Below are 9,131 nucleotides of genomic sequence, written 5' to 3'. Positions count from 1 at the left end.
CGATCAACCTGTGAAGAAAAGAATGGTGATCACGATGATATAAAAATTGCATCAAACGGAGGCCGGGAAGGGCCTCATCGGAGGCAAAAACCGAGGAGGGGCGCGGCAGCACCGCTGGGTTTCGGCCGTGTTTTCCGGCCGTTTGGCCGGAATTTTTGCTCCGATTTGGCCACAGGGGAAATCAGCGTGGAAAAACGAGTCGGGGGTATGAAATTTACCTCGATCGGCGGTCGGAAATCTCCCCGGTGCGGTGGCGGGTGGCGGCGGCCGACTTCTCTGGCGTCTGGTTCGTCTTCTCCGGCGAGGGCAGGCGGCTAGGGTTTTTGTGGTCAGGTGTGGGGGTTCTATTTATACCCTTTTGCCCTTTGATCTCAGCCGTCCATTTTGATTTAATCTGGGCCGTCCGTTTTTGATTGAATCTGGGCCGTCCGTGCGCACGCTTGATCTGGGCCGTCCGATCGCGCGTACGCAGATCGCCAACGTGGCCCGTCCCCGGTCGACGTGGTTTTGCCACGTGGCAGATCCTGGTTGGCCAGGACTGCTGACTGGGTCTGCTGACGTGGCTGCTGACGTGGCGCTCTCTGTTTTTTTTTTTAACTTAATAAAAATATTTAATAATAAAATAATAAATTTTTCCAAATTTTTCGGGCGTTACAACTCTCCCCCCCTTAAAGAAATTTGGTCCCCAAATTTGCTTCTTACTCTTGATCGAACAGATGGGGATATTGGGCCCTAAATTCTGATTCCAGTTCCCAAGTAGCCTCCCTGGACGTGTGGTTCTGCCACATGACTTTTACAAATGATATTTCCCGGTTGCGGAGTATTCTGCTCTCTCGGTCCGTGATACCGACCGGTACTTCTTCATAAGACAAGTCCTCTTGGAGTGGAAGCGGTTCATGAGCCAAGACATGAGAAGGGTCCGGGTTGTACTTACGTAGCATAGATACGTGAAACACATTATGAACCCGGGAGAGCTCAGGAGGCAGTGCAAGTCTGTAGGCAGTGGTACCAATCTTGTCTAAGATTTCAAAGGGTCCAATATATCTGGGGTTTAATTTTCCCCTCCTGCCGAACCTACTAATTCCCTTGAAGGGGGTGACTTTAAGAAACACCCGGTCGCCTTTCTCAAAAGCCAGGTCTCTCCTCCGGGTATCAGCATAACTCTTCTGCCTACTCTGAGCTGTCTGAATGTTCTTCTTGATTTTAACTATCTTGGACGTGGTCTCTTCTACCAAATCCGGGCCAAACAATCTTCTATCGCCCACTTCCTCCCAACAAATCGGTGACCTGCACGGACGCCCGTATAGCGCCTCGTATGGGGCCATGCCGATGCTTGCTTGGTAGCTGTTGTTGTAGGCAAACTCTATCAGGGGTAGATGGTCGTCCCAATGGCCCCCGGAGTCAAGGACACAAGCTCGGAGCATATCCTCAAGCGTACGAATTGTCCTCTCTGATTGTCCATCAGTTTGGGGGTGGAAGGCAGTACTAAGAGACAGCTTTGTTCCCATAGCTTGCTGGAAACTATTCCAAAACCGAGAAGTGAATCTGGGATCCCTGTCGGATACCACTGTTACTGGGACTCCATGCAGTCTGACTATCTCCCGGATATACATTCTTGCCAACTTGTCCAAAGAATCAGTCATTCTGATGGCCAGGAAGTGGGAAGACTTAGTGAGTCGGTCAACAATTACCCATATAGCATCATGTCCCGATCGTGCCTTGGGTAGTCCCGATACGAAGTCCATGGTGATGTGTTCCCACTTCTACTCTGGAATCGGTAAAGGCTAAAGTAACCCACCTGGGCGTTGATGTTCTGCTTTGACCTGCTGACATACCAAGCACTTAGATACAAAATCGGCTATATCTCTCTTCATCCCATTCCACCATAACCGAGGTCGCATAGTTTGGTACATTTTTGTACTTCCTGGATGCATGGCAAACCTTGAACTATGGGACTCTGTCATGATGTCTCTTTTTAACTCACTGTCGTCTGGGACACACACTCTGTCCTTGAAATGAATCAATCCGTCGGCAGAGATCTGAAATTCTGAGCTCACTCCCTGTTCTGCATCCTTCATGCAGAATTATAATGCGTTCAGAGGAAGAGTGATAGCTAACATGATGTAGGACAAAATTAGGGTTAATAAGACTATTTAAGAATTTGAAAATAAAAACATAGACATTACAATTAGATTTTTTTAAATATAACGCCAAATATATTTTACACGTCATACTAGAAAATTGAGAAAATCATGTAAGTATTTTATTAGATAACTGAATTTTTTCTTAAGAAAGGAAATTATAAAAAGTATTCATAATACTCTCTAAATAACTGTCACCAAATAAAATTAAATTAAAAAAAAAACAGAACTCATATAAATAGAATTAAATTAAAAGTTATTATATTTACACTATTGCTCATACTGATTTGGATGTCGGCCCAGCTCCAGGAACTTACGGACATACTCCGACACTGTCATGTTTCCCTGGACCAATTGAGCAAACTCCATTTCCTTTAGGTGTTGGATGTGTTTAGGGAGATACTCCGCGTGGAAGGCCGCTAGGAACTGCTCCCAAATAGCTGGTGTAGCAGGGTGGTCCGCTTGAGCTCCCACCAGCGTACTGCTTCCCCTACCAGCATGTAGGAGGCAATGGCAGCCCTCTGCTCAGGAACTACTCCCAAGGTCTCGAAAGCTCTCTCAGTCTCTGCCAGCCAGTATTGGGCCTCTTCAAAAGAGGATCCCCCTGCAAAAGTAGAAGGGTCTCGAGGTAGAGGGACTGGGGCCGGCTGAGGGTGAACTGGGGGACCCTGTGGTGGCACCTGCTGATGTGGTGGGGGTACTGGAATGTGTTGTGGCGGCGCCTGCTGGTACCGTGGCTGTGGTACCGGGTCGTACCGCGGCTGTGGTGGTACTGTGGAGGAACAGGCTCCTGCCGGGGTGGCTCGGGATCAGCCTGCTGTAGCGGGGGCTCAACCTGCGCTAGCGGAGGAGGTCCGGGTAACTCCCTTCTCTCCTCTTGCTTTTGCTGGGCAGCCACGAGAGCCTCCATCATCTCAAATAGTCTGTCTAAATCCTCCCGAAGCGAATTATCTTGGGCCGCTCGGTTTAGTGGGGGCCTTCCTCTCCTCATTCCCGTGTACCTGCATTCACAAGGAATGATTGAGTAACGATATATCGGTGAGTATTTCTCTAAGGCACTATTGTGTAAGGGATGGGTCCGAGGAAATGCGGCTCTGATACCAACTAGACTCGGGCTCCATTAGCGACCTTAAGCAATTTCACACATTCGTTGATTCAAGAAATACCGTTTTATCATTTCTGAACTTTAATACCGTGATAGGAAATAGGGTGAGGGGTCGTTACAGTTGGTATCAGAGCCGCATTTCCTCGGACCCATCCCTTACACAATAGTGCCTTAGAGAAATACTCACCGATATATCGTTACTCAATCATTCCTTGTGAATGCAGGTACACGGGAATGAGGAGAGGAAGGCCCCCACTAAACCGAGCGGCCCAAGATAATTCGCTTCGGGAGGATTTAGACAGACTATTTGAGATGGTGGAGGCTCTCGTGGCTGCCCAGCAAAGGCAAGAGGAGAGAAGGGAGTTACCCGGACCTCCTCCGCTAGCGCAGGTTGAGCCCCCGCTACAGCAGGCTGATCCCGAGCCACCCCGGCAGGAGCCTGTTCCTCCACAGTACCACCACAGCCGCGGTACGACCCGGTACCACAGCCACGGTACCAGCAGGCGCCGCCACAGCACATTCCAGTACCCCCACCACATCAGCAGGTGCCACCACAGGGTCCCCCAGTTCACCCTCAGCCGGCCCCAGTCCCTCTACCTCGGGACCCCGCTCCTTCCTTGATCGACCCCGGCTTCATAGAGAGGTACAGAAGACTGAACCCTTCTACTTTTGCAGGGGGATCCTCTTTTGAAGAGGCCCAATACTGGCTGGCAGAGACTGAGAGAGCTTTCGAGACCTTGGGAGTAGTTCCTGAGCAGAGGGCTGCCATTGCCTCCTACATGCTGGTAGGGGAAGCAGTACGCTGGTGGGAGCTCAAGCGGACCACCCTGCCTACACCAGCTACTTGGGAGCAGTTCCTAGCGGCCTTCCACGCGGAGTATCTCCCTAAACACATCCAACACCTAAAGGAAATGGAGTTTGCTCAATTGGTCCAGGGAAACATGACAGTGTCGGAGTATGCCCGTAAGTTCCTGGAGCTGGGCCGACATCCAAATCAGTATGAGCAATAGTGTAAATATAATAACTTTTAATTTAATTCTATTTATATGAGTTCTGTTTTTTTTTTTAATTTAATTTTATTTGGTGACAGTTATTTAGAGAGTATTGTGAATACTTTTTATAATTTCCTTTCTTAAGACAAAATTCAGTTATCTAATAAAATACTTACATGATTTTCTCAATTTTCTAGTATGACGTGTAAAATATATTTGGCGTTATATTTAAAAAAATCTAATTGTAATGTCTATGTTTTTATTTTCAAATTCTTAAATAGTCTTATTAACCCTAATTTTGTCCTACATCATGTTAGCTATCACTCTTCCTCTGAACGCATTATAATTCTGCATGAAAAAGAGGAAAAGTTCATTCTTATTTGAAGTGGATTTCAATATAAATCAAAATAGCCATTATATAGTATTTTTAGTATAACACATTGCAAAAAGTTAAACAAATCATATAATGGCTGAGGTAACAAGCTGCAAAATGCCATTTAATATCCACTAAACAGCCAAATGAGAAGAAATTGTTAGAACAATCATAACCAAAAACCAGCAAAGATGTTGTTTTCAAAAACGAAATCATCCAGCGAGTATCATTAAACAGTCTTTCACCTGGCTTTTTTTGCATGCTCTTGCTTTCCTAGGAACAAAAAGTGAGGTATTAAGCATGCATTCTAACAGTCCAAAACATAATCAACTAGCAACCAAAAGGCCTAAAGGTATTTAGCCTTTGCATAGGCAGATTTTCCAGTAACTCGGAAAACATTCAAACCAACTCACACACTTTTGAGTTTCCTATACTCCCATTGGATAGACTCAATGGAGCATGCAAACACACGGGATAATGTAAGTGAACAATAAAAGGCCAGAAAAGAGCTTATATAATAATCAGATGCAACAAAAAGTGGTTAAGTATGATGAAGTTGATTTTTTCTTTTTGAAATAAAAGGAAAATATTATTATGCACAAGGTACCAAGGGGGTACCACTTGAAAACAAACTAATTACATATCAATCAAGTGGTGTATGATGAAGTTGATGACTTCCAATAGAAAAAGAGAAGGGTAAAAAAGGAGATAGATATATTATAACGAAGGATGATATAATACAAAACAAAACAAGACAATGATAAATTTGAAAAGAAAAAAAAAAGATTCAAGATCTGGTACATACGATCTTAATCAAGAAAATATATCAAACGAATCAAAATGAAATAGCCAATGCGAGAACGAGAAAGAGAGAAGTGATAACAGCATATAAAAGAACCAAATAAGATATTATTCTTGAGATTTGAATAGATTTGAAGTTGATGACGTAGGAGATGAAAAGAGAAAGAGAACAAAGGAGATAGATTTGTTAGGATCCAATAAACAAAAATCACCTCAAATTTGCTTTTTCACAGGCCTAGCTGAATAAATGGGTTTCACATAAATGTATATAGTTACTAGTTGATGCACAATAACAAGATAAACTAGCAAATAATATCAAGGAATTATCCAAGAATCTGAATATGTGTCTTCAAGAAGATAACCACTAAATCAATAAGACCAATATGGACAGCCATCCAACAGAATCCCGCACACCAATCAATAAGATAAATTCAACTTCAGTATTCAGAAATCAACTCCTTCTCTATCATTCTTAAATCATATATCAATTATTTCTAGGAACTATACAATCAATTAATAGCTGTCTACTAAAAACTAATATTGTAGCGCACAATTCAAATACAACAGTCAGAAGCTACAATGTAATACATAACAGGATAATTTAAGTCATGGTTTACCAAAAACATGGTACCTAGCATGGAATATGGTATAGAAACTTGAAGGAAAAAATGCATGACAGCAAACACAAAGAAAGAGAAAGAGGTTGTTAGTACATTTATCTGAATTTCTCTTCTGGCCTAGCTCAAGAAATTTGTAGTCTTAATCTTGAATTCTGATAAAACGCTTATTTGATGTTATAATTTTAAAGAAAAAAGCGTATATAAAAAAAAAGAAAAAGTAACTGTAGAATTGATCAAGAAAATATGTGAAATGAATCAAAACAAAACATCCAACACATGAAAGACAATGCAAGAGCAGTTACAGTAGCATATAGGGCGTTAAATCCAGTTTGCAAAATTCAAGTGAGTTGTGGGAAACAAAAATATAGTTAAGAGAATTTTTGGAAATAGAAACTTTAGGACTCAACGAACAATTTCATCACAATGATACAAAACAAAAAACAAAAAACAAACAACAAAGGGCAATACATTTTGAAAAGAAAAATAAAGATTTAAGATTCATGTACCTATAGTATGGATCAAGAAAATCTATAAAATGAATCAAAATGAAACAATCAGCATAGGAGAAGAAAAAGCAAGGAGTAATAAAAGCTTATGAAACAACCGAATAAAAACTGTGATTGCAATGTGAAGCGACCCGAAGTTTATGAAACATCTATTCTTGCAGGAAAAGAGAAACACAAAAGGATAGATATATATGTTAGGATTCGGCGAACTTCTACACAAAAAGAGATATAGATATGATAAATTGGAAAAGAAAAAAGAAATTCAAGATTTACGTATCTATGTTCCTGATCAACAAAATGGATGAAATTGATCAAAATGAAACAACCAATGGCAACGAGAAAACGAGGAGCAATAACAGCATAACAATGAACCAAACCAGATACTACTCTTGAAATGTGGAGAAACTTGAGGTCAATGACATCGGAGAGGAAAAGAAAAAGAGAAAAAGGGAGATAAATATATTAATATTTGACGAACAATTCATGTTAAAGATACAAAATAACGATAAATTTCAAAAAGATAAGAAAAACAAAACTCACAATAACAGATTGCACAAAGATATGAAACCCTATAATGGCTGAGATAGCTAGTTGCAAAATGCCGTTGAATACCCAGCTTTCAATACCTGTAATGCAAATATAAAAACATGTAATATGTATTAAAGAGCAACGCCTCCTACAAACAATTTGTTAATTGAAAGATCCTAAACTGCACCAATATTGTATTGCTCAATCGAAAATTGATAATTAGTTATCCAACAGGTCCAAGAGCGTTAGCTATCACAGACAGTTGGCAAATTATAAAACTAAGTCATTTACTAAAACTAACAAAAATAGGGCTGATAATCACGAGACTTGCTCCAAGCCTTCAAAACTGCAATTGCTTTAAGGCATCAGACAATTTGTTATATATTAAGTTGCTTTTAAAACTTGCTTATTGAAAAAGTAAATAAATAAACTCTAGGATATGAATAAATGAATTAACCTCGCTTGAGTTAAAACACATATATAATTTATGCCGCTGGATAGAAAATAAATATAAGAGACAGGAAAGAAAAAGAGGTACACAAGTAGACAAATGGGAGATAGGGAAAGCCGGACCAAAATAATATATTAATATCCCGTCCCATCTCCCCATCCCCCCCAAAACAAAAAACACATGAATTTTATTGCACTGTTTGACCTGTCATGTGAGTGCACCCGCAATAGCAAAGGTCAGACACGTAAATTACAACTTTCGATCTTGCCAATTCTAGCAACAAATATTTTTTTCTCATCTCATTGTTTCCACACATCTCACTCTCATTCCTTCAACACAACCAATCAGGCATGCACTACCACATATGACCTTTCCCCACATCGCCATATGACCATACACACACTATAACATTGGATCTTAACCTTGAGTTGTGATAGAATGCTTATTTGATGTTTTAATGTTAAAGAGAAAAGAGTATATGAAAAAAAAAAGTACCTGCAGAATTGATCAAGAAAATATATGAAATCAATCAAACAAAACAGTCAACAGAGGAAATAAAGCATATTAAAGAGGATTTTTGGAGGTAGATATATTAGGATTCAACAAAAAATCTCATCTTAATGAGACAAAAACAAAACAAGACATTGATAAATTTTTTTTTTTCTAAAAAAGAATAAATATTCAAGGTCCATATACGTACAGTCTTGACCAAGAAAAAAAATGAGAGGAATTATAACGAAAGAGTCAATGAAGGTAGTAGAAAGCGAGAAGTGGTAACAACATATTATATATCCAAATTAGAGTCTTTCCATGAGATGTGGAGCAACTCAAAGTTGATGACCTCCAAAAGAAAAAGAGAAAGATAAAAAAGGAGATAGATATGTTATGAAGAAGGATGATATAATACAAAACAAAACAACACAATGATAAATTAAGATTCAAGATCAGGTACGTGCAGTCTTAATTAAGAAAATATGTGAAACGAATCAAAATGAAATAGCCAATGCAGGAAAGAGAAAGAGAGAAGTGATAACAGCATATAAAAAAACCAAATCAGATACTATTCTTGAGATTTGGAGAAATTCGAAGTCGATGACTTAGGAGATGAAAAGAGAAAGAGAAACAAAGGAGATAGATATGTTAGGATCCAAAGAACAATTCTATCTCAATGATGTAACACATAGCAAAATACTGATAAATTTGAAAAGGAAAGGAAAAAAATCAAAATAACACATTGCAAAAAGTTAAACAAACCATATAATGGCCAAGGTAGCAAGCAGCAAATCAAACATGCAAAAAGTTAAACAAATCAAATAATGGCTGAGGTAGCAAGCTGCAAATGCTGTTTAATATCCATTAAACAGAAAAATGAGAAGACATTGTTAGAACAATCATGACCAAGAACCAACAAAGAGGTTCTTTTTGGAAACCAAATCAAACGAGGATGGGATCATTAAACAGTCTTTCACCTGGTTTTTTTTGCATGCTCTTGCTTCCCTAGGAACAAAAAGTAAGGTATTAAGCATGCATTCTAACAGTCCAAAACATAATCAACTAGCAACCAAAAGGCCTAAAGGTATTTAGCCTTTGCATAGGCAGATTTTCCAGTAACTC

Source organism: Carica papaya, chromosome 1, assembly GCF_054855325.1.
Source record: "Carica papaya isolate Zhongbai chromosome 1, ASM5485532v1, whole genome shotgun sequence".
Taxonomy (NCBI): domain Eukaryota; kingdom Viridiplantae; phylum Streptophyta; class Magnoliopsida; order Brassicales; family Caricaceae; genus Carica; species Carica papaya.
The sequence above is the reverse complement of the archived record's forward strand: the minus strand, read 5'-3'. Positions refer to the sequence as shown.